Source organism: Diceros bicornis (assembly GCF_020826845.1).
Source record: "Diceros bicornis minor isolate mBicDic1 chromosome 13 unlocalized genomic scaffold, mDicBic1.mat.cur SUPER_13_unloc_1, whole genome shotgun sequence".
NCBI classification, from domain to species: Eukaryota; Metazoa; Chordata; class Mammalia; order Perissodactyla; family Rhinocerotidae; genus Diceros; species Diceros bicornis.
The window spans coordinates 14,333,415-14,353,951 of record NW_026690866.1 but is presented as its reverse complement, the minus strand read 5'-3'; the positions used below and the strand labels follow the sequence as shown (position 1 = coordinate 14,353,951).

At 45.6% G+C, this 20,537-nt stretch overlaps 1 pseudogene; it reads right to left on the bottom strand.

The window, feature by feature from the left end:
• Window positions 1-6,931: 6,931 nt before the first annotated feature.
• On the bottom strand, window positions 6,932-7,498 carry LOC131401724 (methyl-CpG-binding domain protein 3-like 1; annotated as a pseudogene).
• Window positions 7,499-20,537: the final 13,039 nt, after the last annotated feature.

The following is a 20,537-nucleotide window of genomic DNA, read 5'->3' as shown; positions in this document are numbered from 1 at the left end:
ATTCCTTTTATTTCTTTTTCCAGCCTATTTGCTCTGGCCAAAACCTCCAGTACTATGTTGAATGGGAGTGGCGAGAGTGGGCACCTTTGTCTTCTTCTTATTCTAAGAGGAATGCCTTTAAGTTTTTCACCATTAAGTATGATGTTGGCTGTGGGTTTGTGATATATGGCCTTTGTGTGTTGAGGTACGTTCCTCCTATACCCATTTTATTGAGTGTTTTTATCCTAAATGGATGTTGGATCTTGTGAAATCCTTTCTCTGCATCTGTGGAGAGGATCATGTGATTTTTATTCCTCATTTTGTTAATGTGGTGTATCACACTGATTCATTTGCAGATGTTGAATCATCCCTGCATCCCTGGTATAAATCCCACTTGATCATGGTATATAATCCTTTTAATATATTGCTGTGTTCGATTTGCTGATATTTAGTTGAGGATTTTTCATCTGTGTTCATCAGCAATATTGGCCTGTAATATTCCTTCTTTGTGCTATCCTTGTCTGCTTTTGCTGTCATGGTGTTGTTGGCCTCATAGAATGAATTAGGTAGTGTTCCATCTTCTTCAACTGATTGGAATAGTTTGAGAAGCATAGGTATTAAATTTTGTTTGAATATTTGGTAGAATTTTCCAGAGAAGACTTCTGGTCCAGGACTTTTGTTATTTGGGAGGTTTTTGATAACCATTTTGTTCTCTTTACATGTGACTGGTCTGTTCATTTTATCTATTTCTTCTTGATTCAGTTTTGGGAGGTTGTGTGAATCTAAGAATTTATCTGTTTCTCTTTGGTTATCCAATTTGGTGGCATGTAAGTTGTTCAGTGTATTCTCTTCTTGTCCTTTAGATTTCTGTGGTATCTTTTGTAATTTCTCCTCTTTCATTTCAAATTTTATGTCTTTGAGTCTTCTCTCTTTTTTTCTTAGTGAGTCTGGCTAAGGGTCTGTCAATTTTGTTTCAGTCTTCTCAAAGAACAAGCTCTTTGTTTCATTGATCCTTTCTACTGTTGTTTTAGTCTCTATTTCATTTATTTCTGCTCTAATTTTTATTATTTCTCTCATTCTGCTGACTTTGGGCTTCATTTATTCTTCATTTTCTGGTTCTATTAGGTGTAGTTTAAGGTTACTTATTTGGTACTTCTCTTGTTTGTTGAGGTGTGCTTGTATTGCTATGAATTTCCTTCTTAGAACTGCTTTTGCTGCATCCCATAAGAGTTGTTTTTTGTATTTTCATTTTTGTTTGTTTTCAAGTGTTTTTTGATTTCTGCTTTGATTTGTTCATTTATCCAATGGTTCTTCAGTCGTGTGTTCTTTAGTCTCCACATATTTGTGACTTCCCCATCTTTTTTCTTGTAGTTGATTTCAAGTGTTATAGCATTGTGGTCAGAAAAGAAGCTTGATATGATTTCAATCTTAAATTTATTCAGCCTTGCCTTGTTTCCCAACATATGGTCTATCTTTGAGAATGTTCCATGTGCACTTAAGAAGAATGTGTATTCTGCTGTTTTGTGAGGGTATGCTCTATGTATATCGATTAAGTTCATCTGATCATATGTTTCATTTAATTCCACTATTGACTTGTTGCCTTACTCTGCATGATCTATCCCTGGATGTAAGTGGGGTGTTCAGCTCCACTCCTATTATTGTGTTGCAGTTAATTTCTCCCTTTGGGTCTATTAAGGGTTGCTTTATATTCCTTTGTGCTGCTGTGTTAGGTACATATATTTTTATAAGTGTTATATCCTCTTGGTGGAAAGTCCCCTTTGTCATTATATACTGCCCCTCTTTGTCTCTCATAGTCTTTTTTATCTAGAAGTCTGCTTTGTCTGATATAAGTATGACAACACCTACTTTCTTTTATTTGCCATTTGATTGGAGTATTTTCTCCCATCTCTTCATTCTGAGCCTGTTTGTTTTTAGAGCTGAGATGTGTTTCCTGGATGCAGCATATTGTTGGGTCTTGTTTTCTAATCCACCCCACCACTCTGTGTCTGTTGATTGCAGAATTCAATCGATTTACATTTAGAGTGATTATTGATACTTGAGGGCTTAATCCCACCTAATCTATATTTTCATTTTTTCTCTTCCTTTGTGTTTCTGACTACCGTTTCTCTTTGGAGGTTTTCATGGAGGTTGTCTCTTTTTTTATGATCTATGGCTCTGCTCTGATTTTTTTGTTTGCTGGTTACTGTGAGGTTTGTATGAAGATCTCATAGATGAGATAGTCCACTTTCTGATAGCCTCTTATCTCCATTAGCCTAAGCACGTTCCATCCCTTTCCTCTTGTCCTTCTGAGTTATTGTTGTCAAAAGTTATTCATTTTTGTGTTGTGAGTTTGTGACTAAGTTGAAGTGTTTATAGTTACTATTGATGCTTTCCTTCCCTTCTTCTTTTAAGTTATAATTAAGTATTTCCTACCCTGTTGTGAAACAGAGCTGTAGCTTTCTGATTTTGTCTGTCTATTTATCTCTTTGCTCAAAGCTTTGTAGATATTTGCCTTCTTTTTATTTCGGGTATGAGGGTGTTCTTGATCATTGCTTGTATCTGAGATCTAGTGTCGTTGAACTCCCTCAGCCTTTGTTTATCTGGGAAAACTTTGATTTCTCCATTGTATCATTAGGATCATTTCACTGGATAGAGTATTCCTGGCTGAAAGTTTTTGCCTTTCAGTATTTTTGATATATCATTGCATTCTTTCCTTGCCTGTCAAGTTTCTGCCAAGAAATATGCTGAAAGCCTGATAGGTGTTCCTTTGTAGGTTATTTTCTTCTGTCTTGCTTCCCTTAATATTTTTTCTTTGTTATTGGTTTTTGCCAATTTTACTATTATATGCCTTGGAGAAGGTCTTTTAGCATTGATGTTATTTGTCGTTCTGTTGGCTTCATTTATTTGTAAGTCCGGTTCTTCCTCAAGTTTGGGAAGTTCTCAGCTATTATTTCTTTGAACAAGCTCTCTTCTTTCTGCCTCTCTTCTCCCTCTGGAATACGTATAATTCTTATGTTGCTTTTATAATTGAGTCGTATATTTCTACAAGAATTCCTTCCTTTTTTTTTCTTTTTTATCTCATTAATTATTTTCTTCAAATCCAGTTTTTCTGCTTGTTTTTTTTAATAGCTTCAGTCTCTTTGATGAAGTATTCCTTTTCCTCATTAATTTTATTCCTGAATGCATCAAACTGTCTGAACATTCCTGTAACTTGGTGAGTTTCTTTATGACAGTTATTTTGAACTCTGTCATTTAGATTGTAAATTTCTGTGACTTCAAGTTTCGTTTCTGGAGATTTCTCATTTCCTTCTGCCCTGAATTGTTACTGTAGTTTCTTATGGTGTTTGATGAACTAATTTTTTGCCTGTGTATTTGTGGTAGTATCAGGTCGCAGATTCCACATGCTATAGCTGTGGGGGAAGCATGAGCTGTGTTTTTGTTCCCACCCCATATGCTGGAAGTTGTGTGGGTACAGTAGGTGTTTCCACTCGCTGGGAAAGCATTCCCACTGGGCTCAGAGCTGCCGCCACATGGAGGCACGTGCACAGTTGTCAGACCACAACACTGCTATGGGTATTTGTGCCACCTGGGAAATCATTTACATGTGCGTGTATATCTGCTGCTGCCTTTTCTTATGCTCATGCCAGCCTCTGTGCTTGGTGGGTGGGGCTTCTTCATGGGTTCTGAGCATTGGCCAATCATTGGGACTGCAGTGGCATGGTGCTCTTTCCAACCATCCAGGAAAGCATTCATGTGCGGGTCCAAGGCTCCCGCCAACCCCTCCCAGAGTTGCACCAAGGCGCATTCCTACTTTTGGGGATGCAGCAGTACTATTGGCTCTCACACTAACATGGGAAGTGCTTGGGTGTGTGCACAGTGCTGCCAGGGAAGGGTTGGGGATAGGAATGAATTCATAGTACATGCAATGACAAGCATAAATGTCAAAATAATTATGCTGAGTGAAAGAAGACAGTAAAAAATGAGTACATAGTATATGATGCCATTTATAAACATTTTAGGAAAATCTATAGGGAGATATACTAGATCACTCATTGCTTGGTTATGGGAATGTGTTTGCAAACGGCAGGGAAAGAGGAATTAAAATGAGCATGAGGAAATTTGGGGAAGATAACGTTCCTTTTCTTGATTGTGGTGATGTTTCAATAAGTTATAATCAAAATGTATCAAATTGTTCACTTTAAGTGTATGCAGTTTTCTGTATGTCGTTAATACCTCAATTAAGCTAGAACATGTAGGGGAAAGAGAGGGAGAGAGAGCCAAACGAAGGAAAAGGGATGAATAGAATGACTGAGTGTGAAAATTAAGTGGACAAAAGGAAGAGGGAGACACAGGAGGCATGAAGTCTCTGGCTTTGGCATCTCCTTCCCCTGGAGTCTCCCATACTGGGCAGCTGACTGGACCATTCTGATGCACTCTCCTCACCTCACAAGTCACTGTCTGCCAGCAGAAGAAGGAGGGCGACTATGAGGTCCAGTGACGATGCCTAGGCTATTACCTGCCTCATGGCGACCTGCGGAAGCTGTGATGACTAGATATGACTAGATCTGAGGTCCCTTTTTCCCATCTGGTCTCCAGAGAAGCTTGACTGGAACAGAACGAAACCACATTGGATGGACACAGGCTCCGAGCCTTTCTAGACTTGACCCCTGACTGGCTCACAGGGGACTAAGCTGAAAGTTTTCACCTTCCTTAAGTCCTGAAAGTGACTGCAACTTCTGTCCTGCGGTGTCACACCACTTCATCCCTCAGGGACACCAGAATTGGTGAAACCAGCACAGACATTGCTGTCATGTAAAATGAATCCCCACTTCAGTGGAAGGTATCCCTTCTTAGGAAAATTTGGAACATTCCTCCCCTTCACTCTGTGCAGCCATCACACCCCTCTCAGTTCCTCCATATTCCTCCCCCACTGAAGGCCTGGCAGTCTCAGGTTCCCCTTTTCTGCTTCATTCTCTGAAGCTCAGATTCACCAGGACTTCCAGATCAATCTTCCTCAATGGCTCCTCTCCCCACTCATGGGTCCTCCATGACGGGAAACAGGCTAAGATGGGAGAAGTGGGTGAGACATGACTCTGCAGTCACCTTGGGCCTTTTGAGCTGAAATGACTAGGTGTCTGGGAAGCCTGAATCCCAGAGAAACACCAAGGCTCTAGGAAGAGTGTATCTGCTCTGGATGTAAAAGTGAATAAAACTCGGGGGGAGAAATCTGAGGGAAAAGAAAGAGTCTTTTTTCATCTTTCTCTGTACAGAGTCCAACTAGCCTCACAGGACAGACTCCCCAACAAACAGCCCAGAGCATCGCAGGCATGAGGCAGGCTGCGCTGTTCTGCAGTGGGTCTCTGGGAACAGATTACATTATCTGTACAAACTGTGCAGACGACCACCGCTGAAGATACCCAAAGGCTGAGAATTAAAGTCACAGTCGTGGCACTCTCTCAGACTTTTTGTGTGTGAGCTTCACATTCTCAATGTGAAGTAGTGATTCTCTGAGAATGCACACTATGAATATTCTAATGATTAATAATATTAATATATTATTGTTATACATCGCCTACATTATACATTATATACTGTACATTATAATTATAAATTAATGTATAATTATTATACATTAATATATTATTATATATTAACTATTATAATATCATTACAATGACTGATAATAGTTATCACTATTGACTAATTTCTTCTAAGCAACATGACTGGAAAGCTTTGCATGAATTATCTCAGTTACAGTCACAATTTTAGAGATTTATTCCCATTTTAAGCTAAAGATGTGGAGGCTGAGAAATATTAAATAACTTGACAAAGAAGGAAAAAAATTACTTCAAAGCTAAATTAAACACCTATTCAAACTATGTGTCAAAGAAAGAAAGACGTTTTCTGACTTACAAACAGACTCAAAGTTGACCTCCCACAGGCCTGCAGTGAAAGAACCGGTAAAGAATGTACATCAGGAAGAAGAAATGTGAACCCAGGAAAACATAACAGGAGTCATGAGGAAAGGAAAAAACTGTCTGTCTAATTTAGTATTAGTTTTAAAACAAGACATTAAAAGAACATTTGAACCAAAATTCCAGATGATTACCACATGGAAGAATAGAGGAGAGAAGATTTAGCTAAAAGATAACTCATTTTTTAGGGAAGATATAAATACTAAGATACTCTATTATTGTTTAACACATTGCTCTCAGAAACTGATAAGTCTGTGGGACAAACGTAAGTAATGATAAAGACGATTTGAAGAGTGCAACATACTCGATCAGGCAAATAGAAATATCCCAACACACTGGTTTATTGTGAGACTTGTGATGCTGAAAACAGTCGTTCTCCTGACAGCATCATACCACAATGGCATATCAATTTTCATGAATTAAATTTCCAACACATATAAATCTAAAAAAAGGGACAATCCAGTGTTTCATTATATGCAACTGTGATTCAACATGCAACAAAACCAGAAAAAGAGACCCAGAAGTAGGTGTTTTTTTTGAGAAGACAGATATAACAGCTCTTTAGTGATATATTATGTTGGAATCTATTGCAATATTACACAAAAAGGACAATCCATTTGGACTAGGTATGTTTTCTCTGTGACTGTGAGGGCAAAACTCTAAGGAATCCCCTGATTGTGATAACTCTTTGTCTTAAAATACAAATAGATAACACTCAGGAAAGGGAAATGAGAGAACAAAATGAGAAAGAAAGATCTCTTTTCTCTCCTCACCTGAAACCCAATCGCTCACCTCCGAAAGATCACTGTCTGTATCTTCTCTGTCATGCAAAGGAATCAAAGAAAAGAAAATTATTGGTATATATTAAAGTTTCAAGAGCTCAAAGCAAGAAGACATCGGGACCCTTGCAGAGGCATTAATGTAGTGTGAACTCCATGACATCTGCGCCGTCTTCTGTTTTCTTCATCGTGTTTGTCGGGATGTCCTTCTTGGCCCCTCACTCTCCCTGCCTCGCTAGCGAGTGTGTCTGCATCAGTGCTACCGCCAGTCTGTGTCTTGCCATCTTCACTTTCCCTTCCTGTTTCCTGATATCTTCCTCAGTCACCAGAAGACGTTTGCAAAGGAGCTGTGGGATGTACAGACCAGGTCCTGGGATCATCTCTGCCGATCTGAAGACCAGGCAGGGGTGGGCATGGGACTGGAGTTCAGAACACCTGTGAGTTCACCTGGCAGGGATACACCTGTGCTACTAGGTGCAAGGTTGGGCAGGGCTTTGGCAAGGTCCAAAGCACTTAACAGTTCTCCTGTACTCTGCAGGCCTGGAGACCTTGCAGTCTCTTCTGCCAGCAGAGTTGTTGGGGCTGCTCCAAGGTTTCCTCCCATGGATGGCATCTGACCTCATTGCCAGGATAGGATGTGATTCTTGTAACTGGCCTCATGAATATGTAACTGTACATCCTCAAAGGTATGGAGATGCTCAAACCAGGCTTTGGTTTAGATTACTTTCCACAATCATTTCACTTCCTCTGTGATGATTGGACCATCATACTTCTTTTCCTCTTACCCTATAAAAATAAATTGTGAAAGTGGATCAGAGTTGTAAATGAAGCCTGCCTTCCCAGGACAATGATGTTAAATGCCTTGTACTTCTACTCTCTCTCTCTCCCTGTGGGAATTAATCTGACCTGTGTCCTGGGACATCATCAAAGAGATTTGGGTCAAGAAAAGAAACCAAGAGTTCAAAACTCAGGACTACGGCAGGTCATTTCTTCCCCCCATGTTGTTAGACACTTATGTGTATGACTTTATTCTATTTTTGTCCTTGTCACTCTCAACAACAAAATCCTTGGAGCTCCCTGTCAGGACACACGGTCCCCAGTCTTTTTCTAAATCCCAAATCATACAATTCTTCTATACTATATGACTATTCATTTGATTAACCCATTGATAAGTTGGTGTTCATAGCTCTCTTAGAGCTTAAATCAGTAGTGAAATTATCATCCACCCCACTCCTAGTGACTCTTATTTGACAACTGTGAACATTAAATCTCAGTGCAGAGAAGGTATGTCTGAAAAAACTCAACTTACAAATGGAGATTGTACTGTAAGTGGGAAGTACACACTGGATTTATGAAACTCAGGAAAAAAATGTAAACTCTCTCATTATTAAGTTTTGTATAGACAGCACCCACATTGATAATATCTTGATTATAGTGGGTTAAAATATACTATTAAAATTAGTTTCACCTGTTTGTTTTCATTTTTTAAAATGTGGCTACTAAAAAATATTTAAATTCCATAATATATAGTGCTTAATGTTACGATTGGACAGTGCTGGTGAAGCCATCAGTGAAAAGAAAGTCCAGAGAAAGTGATTAGGAAAAATTTTTCCCTAGAAAAGGAGTCTACAGTGGCCCACACTGCCATATGCAGCAAAAAGTCTCATATACACACACACACACGCACACACACACACTGACATAATGAAGCAAACCTCTTCCTAGAGTCCCACCACTTCTCACATGGTATGAGGTTGCACTCTTACTTAGTCCTAACTGGACTTATCTCAAGAAAGAAGACAGAAGTCTAGGTAAATTACCAATTAGGAAGATCTAAAACCAGAGACTAAAGCTCAAGATAAGTGGTGAATTTCCTGTCGTGGCTTCTGTTATTAATTCAAGATGTTAGGGAGACTTTTCCAAGGAGGGTTGTTTTAAAACTCACTTTTTCTTTACTATGTAAAAATAGACAGGGTATGTAAAGAATAATTACTCTAGCCAATCAATGAAAAGGAGATGATACAACACGAATACCCTTATTATAAGTCACTACTGGATTAGAGAGTCAGGGAACAGCTGACATTGGGTTAATTTGGCCTTAATTAGGCTGATTCTGATTTCATGACCGTCATATTGATTGTACTTTGCTAGAAGCTATGAAACTTCCCAGCCCCCCTACTATTTAACCACCAAGGCCCACCAACCAGACCAGTCCTTGCTGACACATCCCCTGCCTCCATCCATTCTGACAAGACCTGGAGGATTTTGCCCAAATCCCACTCTGTCCCTGCGCTCTTCTCCCTGCCCCAGGGCCAGGGAATCATTTTCTCCAAGGCTCAGGCTCTGCGTGTACCCAGCTCTGGGGATGGCACTTCTCCCTTCAGTGAAGAAAGGGATCAGAGTGCAGACCCTGTGAACTGCAGCAATTGGACAAAGACTGGGGTTTGCTGACAGAAAAGAACCTTTAGTGGGCACGGTTGCCAGGGTCCAAGAAACCGCAGTCATTCCTCCAGGAACTGTGATGCAGGTCAGAGCAGGAATGTCTGTATGTCTTTGGCTTGGGAATGCCTGTAGTGTGACATAGGTGACATTGGTAATGCATTTGCCAATGTTGTTCACTCATTTATTCATCATATGTCATGGAGTGCTTTCTACATCAGGCAACAGTCTCATGCTCTGGGGATCACAGGCAGTGTCAGAAGAATTTCTAAATTTCATTTCTAATATATAGGTACAGCACTGGTAATACACTAGGTGTTCCAAGCATTTTTCAAACATTAGCTCCTTTAATACTCTCCATAAACCTACAAAACAGGTATGCTGACCATTATTGCCAACTGAGAGATGAAGAAACTGAGGCACCAATCAGGTAAATAACTCAGTCAATACAAATATCTTATAAGGGATTGAGATGGAATTTGGACGTGAGATGTTAGCTCCATAGTCTGTGATCTTAACCATGACATTTACTCTCTAAAGACTTCACATCATGAAAAAATTTGATCAGTTATCCATTTGCTTGGTGCATTGAGCAGCCACACTATTTTATCTGTCTGAAAAATAGAATATGTGCGTAGAAACTACTGTACATACACACTCAAATTACATCTCCCTATGTCCCAAGTCCCTTAAAATTAATAAAGAGAACATTTCAGAATGTTTCTTGCCCAGGTTGGGAGGACTCTGAGGAAATCTCAATGTTGCTATAAGAAGCTGCGGACAGGCTGGGAGTGGGTCTCAGGGGAAAGGTGTCCTCAGGAGTCACGATTGAATGACAACATTGATGGCAGGGTCTCAGCATTGACTGAATTCAGGGTCTGGTGGTGTTTTAACCTGGCTCTTATCTTCTGGCTGTGGGTTTATGGTGATGCAGCACAGGGAGAGGGGATAGTTCACTGTGTTCTTGGGGAAACCAGACACATGAAAGAGAGGGAATGATGATTTCCTTAAACAATCGACTCGTGGTGGGAAAAATTTGTCCTAGAAGAGACAGTCGTGGGCCTGCTATAATCAGAAAGAGTTGCCTCTGCTTCAGCCAAAGCAGACAGCCTTTGCTCATGCACTCATTTGATCTCAATGTGAGGAAGGTGGAGGAAATCATGTAATGCTCTTATGGATGTGAGATCTGTGATGGTGGAGACTGTGCTAGGAGTTTCTGAAAGGCTGCCCTGAGGCATTTCAGACCTTTGCAGTGACCAGAATGACAAGTGTAAGCACCCCTGCCTATGTCTGGGAACAGTTAGTGTGTCAAGGAGAAGGTTCCCTGGTGCAGAGACTCACAGGAAGAAGTGAGTTTGACCAGGGAAGGTCAAAAATGTGGCCAGTGTGGCTGGAGGGAGCCTGAGAAGAGAGAGGAGTGGAGAGAGGAGGGTGATCAGGCTGGATCCTGGGACATGGTAGACTGTTACTTTCTCTTCCTCTGTGACAACATTACTCTAAATCCTGCCACCTACAAAGTACAAATATTTAACATCTCACAATTTCTGTTAGCCAAGCATCAGGCATGGCTTAGCTGGGTGCCTCTGACTCAAAGTCTCTGTGAAGAAGGGGCTGTGGTCTCAACAGGCCTCAAATGGGGGAGGATTCCCACCCAAGATTACTCACATGGGTTTTGTCAGGATCCATTTGGACTAAGAGTCTGAGCTCCTGTCTGTCTGTTGGCTGGACACTCCTTCAGTTCTCTCCTATGGAGCCTCTACATAGTGCAACTGAAAACATCAGCACTTGCTCTCCCAGTTCTGGTGATTTGATAGAGTGAGAGTGAGAGTAAGAGCGAGTGAGCGTGAGAGAGAGAGAGAGAGAGAGAGAGAGAGAGAGAGAGAGAGATGGAAACAGAAGGAGGGAGGTAAGTAGGGAACCTAAGTAAGCCAGTAATCGGGGAGGGACAGAGGTTTTGTAATTAAAACTTGGAAGTGACATCCCATCACCTTGGCTGTGTTCTGTTGTTCAGAAGCCAGATACTGACCACTTAGTGGTGACAGAAGGATGTGCACTCCAGGGGGCAGGGAGCAGTGGGAACATTGTGGAGACTCCCACCACATAGGCCAACATGAGCCTCTTGGGACTGATTCTGAGTAAAACAGGGGACCGTGGAAGGGTTAATGCCAATGGATCACAATGACTGAATTTCCACTAATTTCAAACCCTTCAGGATGCAGACCTGAAAATGACGCTCAGAGTGGCAGTGACTCACCAAAGATCACAAATCTGGGACTTAGAGAAGTTTTGACTGGTATTCTATGTGATGTCCTACTCCTTGTACTTCCTCCATCTCTAAGTGTGTGCATTAGACACATGTGACACCAGCCCAGAGGTGTTGTACTTATTATTACATATACACTTGATGAGGTCCCTAGGAAGCTGTTTTTAGCCCAATCTTCGTTGTGCGGCTTGGGAGACTGGGGAGATCTTGAGAGGCACAGCAGCTTTTCCAGGACACAAAACTGGTAGGAAAAACGAGGTCTGACCTCAGCTCTGTCTCCTCAAAGCTGGGGCCTGGATCCACGCCCAAGTAGCTGTGGGGAGGGTGGTGATGGGTATTTGTGTACAGTGATGGAGATTACATGGGCAAGGAGGGAGAGCAGTCAACAGCCTAGTGGGGGCTTTGGGTGGGTCTCATTGAAGGAAAGGGCTAAGTAATAGAACCTTAAAGAAGTGACCTCACTTCCTTGGTGACAGCACCCAACAGAACTTAGAACTCTGGTTACCAGGCACTCACATTGTAATCAGAGCCTCTTGTCCAGTTCATTTGAGTGGAGACACTCTACACAGCAGGAAGTTCTCGTGTTGTCCCATGACATTCTGAGGCTCTGGCCTCCGGAAAGCCAAGGAAGAGAGCGAGTTAAGTCGCGTTATACATTGGCTCAGCCCTCACTGCGAATGTGTGTGGCGTTTTGGCAAGAGGAACCATGAGGTAACAGTGTAGGCCAGGGCAGACCACTCTAGTTCAGGCCAGAACTGTGATCCCAAAAGGACAGCCCCACACACCTTGACCCTCATTGTGTGTGTGTGTGTGTGTGGGAGGTGGATTTAGAGAAGGTGGGGATGAGGAGGACCCAGCCTGGGCAGGAGCAGGAATCTAGATGGTGAGAGTCGGGCAGTGTGTCATGTTCATACTCCAGATCTTGGCTGCAGGAGAGGAAGGTGAGTGCTGGGGACCAAGATCCTCTATCCGCATGTGAATTCCAGGCTCTCAAGGTGTCTGCACATTCCTTCCCTGGTGGAGTCTATGCAGATTCCCCTCTGTGCCTGATCTGTAGTGGGGTTTCCCACTGTGGCAAAGTCCAGGCATGTCCCTGATCCCTCCTGGCCTGACTGCTGGGCACTGTCACTGCAGAGCTGCACCCAGGAGATGGTCGAGGAGCTGGTCGGTGCTTTCCAGTTTGCCATCTCCCTGGAGTGGACACAGGTGCACCAGTCCATCAATGACCAGGGCTGCTCTGAGGTGACTGTAGGTGCAGAGGGGTCTTCACACCAAGGACCCTGAGATGATCAAGGCAGTAGTAGAATCCAGACTCAAATATGAGATTCCCCTGGGACCAGCTGCCACAGAATTTTCTCGCTACAGTGGCCCACAGTCCCACTCCCAAAGGAATCTGGACATCTACTCCTCCCTAAAAGCTACACAGGAGGGTAGAGAGACACGTCATACCTCCTGGTGGTTCACCATGATGTCACTGACTGTATGTTCCTCCTCCTCTGCCCCAGTGTGAGGACGAATCCACTGTGAATTTAAATGAGGCCTGCAGGATGCGTGGCTTCCAGGCAGGCATGATGGAGAAGCTGACAGAGTCCATTGCACCAGCTTTGCTGAGTAGGATCATCTCCAGCTTCACCACCTTCATGGTCAACTTCTCGGCCTCAGACATATCCCACCAGGTCTGGGACCAGCTGTTTACTAAGTGAGTAGCCACTCGCCCCTCAGCACAGTGGTGACTCTGCCCACTGCCAGCTCTGTACCTTGGGCAAATCCCCACATCTCTCTGAGCCTCAGTTTGCTCTTCTGAAAAGTTGGGGTGGGGAGGATAAATTTCATGGTGATCTTGTAGGGACTAATGGGATCAGCCATGGCAGGTGCCTGCCTGGTGCTTGGATCTGCAGAGAGGGCTGTGGACATGCTGCTGTTGGCCCCCGGCAGCACCGAGCTGGGTTGGTCCCTCAGAGCTGGCCAGGGGCAGTCCATCCCCTGGTGCCTCACCCAGAGCATCCAATGGCAGGCTCGGCGCCAGTCCCACCCCACTCGCCACTGCCACGACCATCGTCCTCCCTTGGGAGGCCTGGGAAGGACAGGGACCCGGGTGTGGGAGGCCGCCAGAACTCAGGTCTGGCACACCGCTTGCCAGGCTGATTCTCCTCTGACGGGGGCCCAGCACACGCCCCAGGAGACTTGGCAGCTGTCCCCAGGGCTATGTCCTCCGGAACTCATCCCCTTGGAAGGGGCCTGGCCCAGGTGCCAGGTTCGGGTGGTTGGCCAGCATCCTTGGGAGAAAGCAGGCAAGCCGAACCAGGCTTGCAGTGCCCTGGGCGTGACACTTGCGACCTCAGGCAGAGGGCCTCACACATGCCCTTCATGGCAGATTTCTCCCCGGAGCCATGGCCTGGGCCCTAGGAAGGCCAGGCCTTCCTGACTCTAGGGAGGAGGTTGGGACCTGTCGCCAGAAGGGCTTGCCCAGTGTGGCCCTGGCTACATAGCCCTGTGGTGCCATCTGCCTGTCTTGGCACTTCTGACTCCACAGAGCCTTTCCTACACCTGGGCTGGCTGCAGTTGCAAAGTTCAGGCGTGGGGTGAGGCCATGGCTTTGACTTTCCAGGAAGAAATGAGCCCCTGGATGAAGCAGCTGGCCCAGGCAGAGCCTTGAGCTTGAAGCCCAGTACGCCTGTGGCCATCAGGGGCAGAGCAATTCTTCCAAGGAAGGAAAGCGGCCTTCAAGATGAGTGGGAGTGGGGGAGGGGAGGGAGACAACAGCTGAAGCCACGTCCAGAAGGCCGGCAATGGAACAGCTGCAGCAGGATGGTGCCAGAGTTCTGCCCCCGCCGGTCCGAGCCTAGAGGGAGGGTGAGGCCTTCATTGAGGACCCCTGCGGCCAACCCTTGGCCCCTGCACTCCTGCATGCACCCTTGACCTGTTCGGGGGTGTGGGGGGTTGAACCCAAGCCCCCAGGGCTCCCGGAGCGGCCAGAGAAAGAAGGGTCCATGGGGGATGTAGGCGAGGTGGGCAGGGCATGCCACCTTCCTCTCCTCAGGTCCCTGAGGGGGAGGGAGAGAGAGAGAGGGAGAGAGAGAGAGATCCATGACCTCTGAGTAGCTGCCTCCACCGCTGGCTGGTGCCAACATACACACCATCCCACTTGCACCCACCACCCCCACGCCCACCCCGGGGCCAGCCCCACCACAGAGAGGCCGGTTCCTGGTCACCTCCATTCCTTCTCTTCCAGACCTGATCCCATTGCATTGGAAACTGTTCAGACAAGCCTTTACATGTCCCTCTGCATGACAATCATCTCCCTCCCTTCTCCCATCCCACAGGCCCACCCACGACATCCACCTTTGTCATTAGCTCAGGAGAGGATGCAAGATGACAGTCTCTGCCATTGTGTGGAGAGACTCAGTTTCCCGGGTTTCTCCCATGGACATATGTTCTTCAGCTGGGTCTGATTTGCGCCATTGAACCTGTCTTGTTAATGATTTGGCCAGCCATGAGAACCTGAAGGGAAATGACGGAGGGGCATTCTCTCTCTGCCCCCAACAACCTTTATCTGGGTCGGTCCCTCAGACCTGGCCAGGGGCAGCCCATCCCCCAGCGCCCTCTCCTGGGGCATCCAAGTGCAGGCTCAGCGCCCACCCCACCCCTCTCACCACTGCCAAGACCATCATCCTCCCTTGGGATTCTTGGGGAGGACAGTGACCTGGGTGTGGGAGGCCGCCTGATCTCTGGTCTGGCACTCTGCTTGTCGGGCTGCTTCCTCCTCTGACGGGGCCCAGCACATGCCCCAGGAGACTTGGCAGACGTCCCCAGGGCTATGTCCTCCATAACTTTTCCCCTCGGAAGGGGCCTGGCCCATGTGCCAGGTTCGGCTTTTTGGCCAGACTCCTTTTGATAAAGCTGGCAAGCAGAGCCAGGCTTGCAGTTGCCCTGGGCGTGACACCTACGACCTCAGGCAGAGGGCCTCACGGGTGCCCTCCATCGTGGATTTCTCCCTAGAACCATGGCCTGGGCCCTAGGAAGGCCAGGCTTTCCCGACGCCAGAAAGGAGGCTGGGAACTGACCCAAGAAGGGTATGCTCAGTGTGATATAGGCTCCCAAATGCCTACGGGCTGCTGGCACTGCACTTCCTGCTTTGCCATATGCCTGTCTCGCCCCTTTTGTCTCCACAGACCCTTTCCTCCACCTGGCTGCAGTCGCCAAGTCTAGGCATGAGGTGAGGGCATGGCTTTGTCTTTCCAGAAAGAAATGAGCCCCAGGGCAAAGCAACTGGCCTAGGAAGAACCTTGAGCTCGAACCCCAGTCTGACTGTGGCCACCCTGGGCAGACCCACCCTTCCAAGGAAGTGATGCGGCCTGCGATCTGTGAGGAAATGTGGGAGGTGAGGGAGACAGCAGCTGAAGCCAAGTCAAGAAGGGTGGGGTTCCTTCAGCTTCAGCTGGTAGTCACCGAGGGATGCCCCAGCCAGTCAGAACCTGGCGGGAGGATGGGGCCTTCACTGAGGACCCCTGAGGCCAGCCCTAGTCCTGGGTGGCCGAGCATGCACCCTTGGCCTGAGGGGAATGAACCCAAGCCCACGTGGTTCCAAGATGCCAGAGAAAGAAGGGACCATGGGATAGGTAGGCGAGGTGGGTAGGGTGCCCCACCTTCCTCTCCTCAGGTCTCCGAGGGAGAAAAGAGAGAGAGACACAGAGAGAGTGAGAGAGAGAGAAAGAGAGATCCCTGACCTCTGAATCGCTGCCTCCACCATTGGTACCAACTCACACGCCATCCCACTTCCACCTACCACCCCCAAGCCTGCCCCGGGGCCAGCCCCACCACAGAGAAACGGGTTGCTGGTCACCTCCGTGCTGTCCCTTCTGGACCTGACCCCGGTGCACGGGAAACGGTTCTGACAAGACATTACATGTCCCTCTGCATGACAATTGTCTTCTTCCAGTCTTGACTTTCACATGCCCACCCCCAACATCCTCCTTTCTCATAAGCTCAGGAGAGGATGCAAGATGAGAATCTCTGCCTTTGTGTGGAGAGACTCATTTTCTCGGGTTTCTGCCATGCACTCATATTCTTCAGTTCAGTATGATTTTCTCTTGTGAATCTGTCTTGTTAACGGTTTGGCAAGCCATAAGAAACTTAAGGGAAAGGGCAGAGTGGGATTCTCTCTCTGGCCCCGACTGCCTCGAGCTGGGTCAGTCCCTCAGACCTCTCCAGGGGCAGCCCAACCCCAGGCGCCCTCTCCCGGGACATCCCGGGGCAGGCTAGCTGGCAGCCCCTCCCCACCCGCCACTGCCACGACCATCGTCCTCCCTCATGAGGCCTGGGCAGGACAGGGACCCGGGTGTGGGAGGCCTCCTGATCTCACATCTGGCACACCCGTTGCCAGGCTGCTTTCTCCTCTGACGAGGCCCAGCACACGCCCCAGGAGACTTGGCAGCCGTCCCCAGGGTTATGTCCTCTTGACCCTGTTCCCTCTGGAAGTGGCCTGGCCCAGGTAGGATGTTTGGCTGGTTGTCCACCCTCCTTTGGAGAAAGCAGGTGAGCCGATCCAGCCATCCTGTCGCCCTCTGCCTGGCACATCTGCACTCAAACAGAAGGCGTCACACGTGCCCTTCATCATGCTTTTCTCCCTAGAGCCATTTCCTGGGGTACTCTTAGTGTTATGTTAGTGTTATGTTTGGTTTCCGGTTACTGTCAGTTTTAGGGTTTGGTTTAGTTTTCGGGTTTGTGTTAGGTTTATATTTAGGTATATGTTTCTGGTTAGGGTTAGCTTTATGGTTCTAGTTAGGGATAGGGTTATGATTTGCATTAATGTTATGTTTGAGTTTAGGTTAGGGTTAGGGTTGAGGTTAGTGTTATGGTTGATTGCCAGGTTTGGGTTAGATTTCAGGTTAGGGTTAGGGTTCAGTTAGCATAGGGTTATCATCTGGTTAGTGTAAGTGTTAAGGTTTCTGTTACTATTGGGGTTACGATTATGGTTAGCATTAGGGTTATGGTTCTGGTTAGTGTTAAGGTTTGGGTTTGGTACAGATTTGTTTTACGTGTAGGGTTAGTTTTAGAGTTTAGGGTTAGGCTTAGGGTTAGGGTCAGTGGTCAGGTTCACTTTAGCGTTGGAGTTAGTGTTAGGGTTCGAGTTAGATTTAAGGTTAGGGTTAGGTGTAGTGTTAGTGTTAGTTTTTGGGTTAATGTCAGAGTCAGGGCTTGGTTTTGATATCAGTTTAGGCTTAGGGTTGTGGTTGGGTTAGGCTTCGGGTTAGTGTTAGGGTTCGGGTTCGGGTTCGGGTTCTTGTTAGGGTTAGGATTCAGGTTAGCATTCGGGTTAGTGTTAGGATTTGGGTTATGCTGAGGTTAGGGTTAGTATTCGGATTAGGGTTATTATTAGGTTTCGGGTTCGAAAAATGCTGAGCTTTAGCTTTAGTTTTCTTGTTAGGGTTAGGGCTGGGTTTGGGTTAGGGTTAGGTTTACGTTTTGGTTTCCGATTAGGGTTATGGTTAGCGTTAGGGTTCGATTTAGATCTATGATTAGGGTTAAGGTTAGGGTTAGCGTTGGGTTTGGATGAGGGTTTGGGTTAGCGTTAGGGTTAGAAATATGTTTAAAGTTCAGGTTATGGTTAGGCTTAGCAATAGGGTTCAGGTTAGGGTAATGTTTAGTTTTAGTTTTAGGACTAGTGTTCGAGTCAGGGTTAGGCTTAGGGTTCAGTTTCATGTTCTGGTTAGGGTTAGGGTTAGAGTCAGGCTAAGATTAGGTTTAGGGTTAGGGTTACAGTTCAGGCTAGGATTGCTGATATGGTTAGGGTTAATTTTCATGTTAAGTTTAGGGTTATGTTTAAGGTCAGGGTTGTTTTTGGGTTAGGGTTATGGCTAGGGTTCGAGTTCATTTTCTGGTTAGGGTTAGGGTTATGTTTTGCTTTGTTGGGACGGTTAGGATTAGGGTTACTGTTAGGGTTATGTTAAGGTTTAGGGTGAGGTTAGTGTTTGGATTAGGATTAGAGTTAAGGTTTGGGTTCTCGATGGTGTTAGTGTTAGGGTCGGATTAGGCTTTGTGTTTGTGATAGTTTTAGGGTTAGGGTGAAGGTTCGGGTTAGAGTATGGGTTAAGTTTGGGTTTCCGGTTCTTGTTAGAGTTCGGGTTAGCTTTAAGCTTAGGGTTAGGGCTGGGGTTCGGGTTAGTTTTGGATAAGGGATAGGGCTGGGTTCCGGTTGGGTTTGGGTTCGAGTTAAGGTTAGGTTTAGGATTCAGATTCGGGTTACGGTTAGGGTTATTTTTCGTGTTAGACTTAACGTTATGGTTAGGGTTAGAGTTTGGGTTAGGGTTATTGTTAGGGTTAGGGTTAGGTTTTGGCTTAGAGTTCAAGATAGGGTTATGTTTTGGTTCGGGTTAAGGTTGGGGTTAGCGTTAGTTTTATTGTTAGGGTTAGTGTTTGGTTTAGGGTTATGGTTGGTGTTTGTTGTTGGTATCAGGTTAGGTTTATTATTAGGTTTCGGGTTAGTGTTTGAGTTAGTGTCAGGGTTTGGATTCGGGTTCGGGTTAGGGTTAGTGTTCACCTTAGGGTTAGGGTAAGTTTTAGGGGTAGGATTGGGTTCTGGTTCGGTTTAGGTCTAGGGTTCTGTTTAGGGTTAGGGTTCTGATTCGTGTTCATGTTAGGGTTAGGATTAAGGTTATTGTTAGGTTTAACCTTAGCTTTATTTTGAAGTTTGCCTTCAGATTAGGGTAAGGTTTAGGTTTCGGGTCAGGATAAGATTAGGTTTATGTTTAGTGTCAGATTAGTTTTCGGGTTAGGGTTAAATTTGGGGCCCGTTTTAGGGTTTCGGTTAGGGTTCGGCTTATGCTTAGGGCTAGGTTTAAGGTTAGGGTTGGGTTGGGTTTCGTTTACTGTTAGTGTTCATGTTAGGGTTAGGGTTATGTTTAGTCTTAGAGTTAGTGTTCAGATTAGGGTTAGGGTTAGGGTTAAGGTTGGGGTAGGGTTAGTGTTAGGCTTAGGGCTAGGGCTGGGTTATGTTTAGGGCTAGGGCTAGGATTAATGTTATGGTTATTCTTAGAGTTAGATGAAGTGGTTTGTGTTTCAGTTAAGGTTAGGTTTAGCAGTAGGGATATGATTAGGAATAGGGCTAGTGTTTGTGTTAGGACTGGTTTATGGCTACAACAATGGCTAGAGATAGGGTTAGGGTTGGATTACATGTAGGGTTATGGTGAGAGTTAGGAGTAGGTGTAGTGATAGTGTTAGTGTTGTGACAAGAGTGATCATTAGGGCTGGGCTTAGGGCTAAGTTTAGTTATTACATTTAGAGTTAGGATTCTCTTTAGGTTTATAACTAGATTCATTTTTATGTTTTGGGACGGGGCGTGTTTTGAGGTTAGGGCTAGAGGTATGATTAAGGTTAGGTCTGACATTAGTGTTGTGTGTGCCTTAGGGCAGGGACAATGGAAAGTGTAGGAACAGGCGTCGGGTTTGGGTTTGGGTGAAGACTAGGGTTACAGTAAAGGTTATGCTAGTGTTAGGGTTACTGTTAGGGCTAGGGCTAGGACTAGGTTTTAAGTCAGGTTTAGAGTTGGCTTAGGGTTACAGTTACAGTGAGTGTGCATATGGTTCGTGTTAGGGCTAGGGGGAGTATTAGCGCTTGGGGTAGGTTTAAGGTTAGAGCTAAAGTTGGGTTAGGATTCATGATACAAACCCCAAGCCTAGCCCTAAAACTAATATTAACATTAATCCGAACGTGAAGCCTAATTCTCACTATAGCCCTAACCCTAACCCTAACCATAGCCCTAGACGTAACCTTATCACTAACCCTAACCCTAAATCTAAACCTACAATTACCCCTACACTAAACCTACGTTTAGGACTAACCCAATACCTGACCCTTACCGCAACACAACTCCAACCCAAACAGTAACAATAACAATAACAATAATTCAAGAATTAGCACTAAGCCCAAGCCTAGCCCTATCCCTAACACTAACCATTGTCCTAGACTTAACTCTAACCCTGACACTAGCCCTAGCCCTAACCCTAACCCTAACTGTAACCCTAACCCTAGATCTAGCCCTAACCCAACCTACAGCTGAAACTAATCCTAGCCCTAGCCCTAGCCCTAAAACCCAGACCTTAC